The sequence below is a fragment of the Cheilinus undulatus genome, linkage group 11, assembly GCF_018320785.1.
Source record: "Cheilinus undulatus linkage group 11, ASM1832078v1, whole genome shotgun sequence".
Lineage (NCBI taxonomy): Eukaryota > Metazoa > Chordata > Actinopteri > Labriformes > Labridae > Cheilinus > Cheilinus undulatus.
This window is the reverse complement of record NC_054875.1, coordinates 532501-538923: the sequence shown is the minus strand read 5'-3', so window position 1 is coordinate 538923 and position 6423 is coordinate 532501. Positions and strand designations below refer to the sequence as shown.

Here is a 6423-nt window from a genome sequence, read left to right as displayed (position 1 = left end):
GTTAATACTGATGACCATTCTAGTGTGTGAATGTGTATGAATGGATTAATGGTGATGACCATTCTATATCAGTGTGTGAATGTGTTAATACTGACGACCATTCTAGTGTGTGAATGTGTGTGAATGGGTTAATACTGATGACCATTCTAGTGTGTGAATGTGTGTGAATGGGTTAATACTGATGATCATTCTAGTGTGTGAATGTGTGTAAATGGGTTAATACTGATGACCATTCTACATCACTGTGTGAATTTGTATGAATGGGTTAATACTGATGACCATTCTAGTGTGTGAATGTGTATGAATGGATTAATGGTGATGACCATTCTACATCAGTGTGTGAATTTGAAAATGGGTTAATACTAATGACCATTCTACATCAGTGTGTGAATGTGTGTGAATGGGTTAATACTGATGACCATTCTAGTGTGTGAATGTGTGTGAACGGGTTAATACTGATGACCATTCTACATCAGTGTGTGAATGTGTGTGAACGGGTTAATACTGATGATCATTCTACATCAGTGTGTGAATGAGTATGAATGGGTTAATACTGATGACCATTCAACATCAGTGTGTGAATGTGTATGAATGGGTTAATACTGATGACCATTCTACATCAGTGTGTGAATGTGTAAATGGGTTAATACTGATGACCATTCTACATCAGTGTGTGAATGTGTATGAATGTGTTGATACTGATGACCATTCTACATTACTGTGTGAATGTGTATGAATGGGTTAATACTGATGACCATTCTACATTACTGAGTGAATGTGTATGAATGTGTTGATACTGATGACCATTCTACATTACTGTGTGAATGTGTATGAATGGGTTAATACTGATGACCATTCTACATCAGTGTGTGAATGTGTATGAATGGGTTAATACTGATGACCATTCAACATCAGTGTGTGAATGTGTATGAATGGGTTAATACTGATGACCATTCTACATCAGTGTGTGAATGTGTAAATGGGTTAATACTGATGACCATTCTACATCAGTGTGTGAATGTGTATGAATGTGTTGATACTGATGACCATTCTACATTACTGTGTGAATGTGTATGAATGGGTTAATACTGATGACCATTCTACATCAGTGTGTGAATGTGTATGAATGTGTTAATACTGATGACCATTCCACATCAGTGTGTGAATGTGTATGAATGGGTTAATACTGATGACCATTCTACATTACTGTGTGAATGTGTATGAATGGGTTAATACTGATGACCATTCTACATCAGTGTGTGAATGTGTGTGAACTGGTTAATACTGATGACCATTCTACATTACTGTGTGAATGTGTATGAATGGGTTAATACTGATGACCATTCAAGTGGGTGAATGTGTATGAATGGGTTAATACTGATGACCATTCTAGTGTGTGAATGTGTATGAATGGGTTAATACTGATGACCATTCTAGTGTGTGAATGTGTATGAATGGGTTAATACTGATGACCATTCCACATCAGTGTGTGAATGTGTGTGAACGGGTTAATACTGATGACCGTTCTACATCAGTGTGTGAATGTGTTAATACTGATGACCATTCTACATCAGTGTGTGAATGTGTGTGAACGGGTTAATACTGATGACCATTCTACATTACTGTGTGAATGTGTGTGAAAGGGTTAATACTGATGACCATTCTACATTACTGTGTGAATGTGTATGAATGGGTTAATACTGATGACCATTCTAGTGGATGAATGTGTATTAATGGGTTAATACTGATGACCATTCTAGTGTGTGAATGTGTATGAATGGGTTAATACTGATGACCATTCTAGTGTGTGAATGTGTATGAATGGGTTAATACTGATGACCATTCTACATCAGTGTGTGAATGTGTGTGAACAGGTTAATACTGATGACCATTCTACATCAGTGTGTGAATGAGTATGAATGGGTTAATACTGATGACCATTCTACATCAGTGTGTGAATGTGTTGATACTGATGACCATTCTACATCAGTGTGTGAATGTGTGTGAACGGGTTAATACTGATGACCATTCTACATCAGTGTGTGAATGTGTATGAATGTGTTAATACTGATGACCATTCCACATCAGTGTGTGAATGTGTATGAATGGGTTAATACTGATGACCATTCTACATTACTGAGTGAATGTGTATGAATGGGTTAATACTGATGACCATTCTACATCATTGTGTGAATGTGTGTGAACGGGTTAATACTGATGACCATTCTACATTATTGTGTTAATGTGTATGAATGGGTTAATACTGATGACCATTCTAGTGGGTGAATGTGTATGAATGGGTTAATACTGATGACCATTCTAGTGTGTGAATGTGTATGAATGGGTTAATACTGATGACCATTCTACATCAGTGTGTGAATGTGTGTGAACGGGTTAATACTGATGACCATTCTACATCAGTGTGTGAATGTGTATGAATGGGTTAATACTGATGACCATTCTACATTACTGTGTGAATGTGTATGAATGGGTTAATACTAATGACCATTCTACATCAGTGTGTGAATGTGTGTGAATGGGTTAATACTGATGACCATTTTAGTGTGTGAATGTGTGTGAATGGGTTAATACTGATGACCATTCTAGTGTGTGAATGTGTGTAAATGGGTTAATACTGATGACCATTCTACATCAGTGTGTGAATGTGTGTGAACGGGTTAATACTGATGATCATTCTACATCAGTGTGTGAATGAGTATGAATGGGTTAATACTGATGACCATTCAACATCAGTGTGTGAATGTGTATGAATGGGTTAATACTGATGACCATTCTACATCAGTGTGTGAATGTGTAAATGGGTTAATACTGATGACCATTCTACATCAGTGTGTGAATGTGTATGAATGTGTTGATACTGATGACCATTCTACATTACTGTGTGAATGTGTATGAATGGGTTAATACTGATGACCATTCTAGTGTGTGAATGTGTATGAATGGGTTAATACTGATGACCATTCTACATCAGTGTGTGAATGTGTGTGAACAGGTTAATACTGATGACCATTCTACATCAGTGTGTGAATGTGTATGAATGGGTTAATACTGATGACCATTCTACATCAGTGTGTGAATGTGTAAATGGGTTAATACTGATGACCATTCTACATCAGTGTGTGAATGTGTATGAATGTGTTGATACTGATGACCATTCTACATTACTGTGTGAATGTGTATGAATAAGTTAATACTGATGACCATTCTACATCAGTGTGTGAATGTTGAATGTGTTAATACTGATGATCATTCTACATCAGTGTGTGAATGAGTATGAATGGGTTAATACTGATGACCATTCAACATCAGTGTGTGAATGTGTATGAATGGGTTAATACTGATGACCATTCTACATCAGTGTGTGAATGTGTAAATGGGTTAATACTGATGACCATTCTACATCAGTGTGTGAATGTGTATGAATGTGTTGATACTGATGACCATTCTACATTACTGTGTGAATGTGTATGAATGGGTTAATACTGATGACCATTCTAGTGTGTGAATGTGTATGAATGGGTTAATACTGATGACCATTCTACATCAGTGTGTGAATGTGTGTGAACAGGTTAATACTGATGACCATTCTACATCAGTGTGTGAATGAGTATGAATGGGTTAATACTGATGACCATTCTACATCAGTGTGTGAATGTGTAAATGGGTTAATACTGATGACCATTCTACATCAGTGTGTGAATGTGTATGAATGTGTTAATACTGATGACCATTCTACATTACTGTGTGAATGTGTATGAATAAGTTAATACTGATGACCATTCTACATCAGTGTGTGAATGTGTATGAATGTGTTAATACTGATGACCATTCCACATCAGTGTGTGAATGTGTATGAATGGGTTAATACTGATGACCATTCTACATTACTGAGTGAATGTGTATGAATGGGTTAATACTGATGACCATTCTACATCAGTGTGTGAATGTGTGTGAACGGGTTAATACTGATGACCATTCTACATTACTGTGTTAATGTGTATGAATGGGTTAATACTGATGACCATTCTAGTGGGTGAATGTGTATGAATGGGTTAATACTGATGACCATTCTAGTGTGTGAATGTGTATGAATGGGTTAATACTGATGACCATTCTACATCAGTGTGTGAATGTGTGTGAACGGGTTAATACTGATGACCATTCTACATCAGTGTGTGAATGTGTATGAATGGGTTAATACTGATGACCATTCTACATCAGTGTGTGAATGTGTGTGAACGGGTTAATACTGATGACCATTCTACATCAGTGTGTGAATGTGTTAATACTGATGACCATTCTACATCAGTGTGTGAATGTGTGTGAACGGGTTAATACTGATGACCATTCTACATTACTGTGTGAATGTGTATGAATGGGTTAATACTGATGACCATTCTACATCAGTGTGTGAATGTGTTAATACTGATGACCATTCTACATCAGTGTGTGAATGTGTTAATACTGATGACCATTCTACATCAGTGTGTGAATGTGTGTGAACGGGTTAATACTGATGACCATTCTACATTACTGTGTGAATGTGTATGAACGGGTTAATACTGATGACCATTCTACATCAGTGTGTGAATGTGTTAATACTGATGACCATTCTACATCAGTGTGTGAATAAAAATGGTTAAGAGTGATCCAGAGTAGAATGAAAGATCGTCACAAACAGCAGTGCATTCATAAATAGAACAGAAATGTGTGAATGAAGATGCTGCAGCGGTTGTGTTTCTGACTGAATCGTCTTTAATAATCCAAAGAAACTAAACAGAAAAAAACAGTAGCAGCTGCAGACGTTGGAGCAGCTGAATAATCATCGTTTGGCTAAAAAAAAAAAAAAAAAATCAAAACCAGCAGAGAACAGTTGGCCAGTCTCCTTGAATGTGGATCCAGTGATGCCACTGACATTAAAAATTAAGACATTCAGAAGTTTCCTATGAACACTCACAAACATTGTACTGAGCTCTCTACGATCATGCGGCAGGTTTACAGCGATGTTACGTACAACAATCAGGCCTTACTCTAAGGATTATGAGGTTACATGTATAGTGAAGGTGTAAATACTCCATGTGCAACAGTTGATTGTTTTCCTCCCATACAAAAGAAGACACACGGTACGTTTGATGCAAAAAATAAAATCTCAGCATTAAATTACAAAGCTCAAAAAATAAAATAATAATCTATGTCAGAGCCAACAGAATAAAAATGTAAATCTACATCTGTTTTATAAAAATGAACCAGTAGAATAAGTTAGATTTCAATATGGAAACACATTTTTCTTTCTTTTTTGATATATCTGCAAAAGTGACTGAAGATTATCTACCAGCGAGTCTGCACTCGTAAAGACACGTAGATACAGAGAGAGTGCAGGCCGGGTCACTCAGCTGACAACAAAACATCAGCTGACAGCGGCGGGCGGTCGGAGCCGGCCGGCTGAATGTCACAGTGGGTTTGGACCGCCACAGCAGCAGAGAGCGGACGCCGGAGAGCGGAGGGCTTACACTGCATATTCTTATCAGCACAACCAGTGTGAATATTCAGGACGATGGGGGGGTCTATGAGCTGTACTGCCCCGGGCTTTCATGGTCCAGAGAGGGCGAGGGATTCTAGTAGAAACCAAACTGACCCCTGTTTGATAAGTAAACAGAAACCCTCGTCACACGATGCTAGGGTTAGGGTTAGAGAACCTGAACAGAGCAGAAACATCTGATGTGGAAAGAAAGCCAACGCTCTAGGTCTGCTGGCATCGCTGTGCAACAAGCACTAATGTTTACATGCCTGCAACAGCTACCAAAAAAGTTGGTACAAATGCTCAGAAACACCTGGAACATTCCACAGGTAAGAACGTTGTCCTATTTTAGCAGAGCAATGCAAAGCCAAATTGTGCGAGAGTTACAACACCAGGGCTTCACAGTGAAAGAGAACAGCATGCAAAAGCCAAGAATATGTTTTATAGACATCAAAGGATGACGCCATCTTCAAACACAGAGGACGCTGGAATGTTGGTGAAGCCGGGGATTTTGGGTCCATTTCCTCTCCATTGTTGTGAGCCATCGTCGTCAACGTTTGGAGAAGTGGGTGAAAGAAGAGTCAACAATGTGTTCAAATAATAATGAGACACATGCATGGGCTAAAAGGCTAGCAGTGCCTCTTTAACAGCTTTTCCCCACATGTCATACACACTGATATACTGCTCAGATAAATCTTATGGGGAACTGGTTAGACTGGAATGACAACTCCATTATAAACCACAGGTGACCAGTAAAGCTGGAAATAACTTCTTGTTTACTGGCGGACCACTGTAGACAACAGGGTGGTCTTTGATGAGTGCAAATATGTGTGAGGGCCAAGATTGCCAGACTAGTCAGGATGCTAGACCGCCTTAATTAAGTG

The 6423-nt window shown here is 38.3% G+C and overlaps 1 protein-coding gene across 1 annotated transcript in view; it reads right to left on the bottom strand.

Moving 5' to 3' along the window:
• Positions 1-4753: 4753 nt before the first annotated feature.
• Positions 4754-6423, bottom strand: part of kif3b (kinesin family member 3B) — a 30621-nt gene continuing 28951 nt past the window's right edge. The window contains exon 9 of the mRNA XM_041799091.1: positions 4754-6423. This exon is cut by the window's right edge and continues 3211 nt beyond it. The gene's annotated coding sequence lies outside the window, so the exon portion shown is untranslated.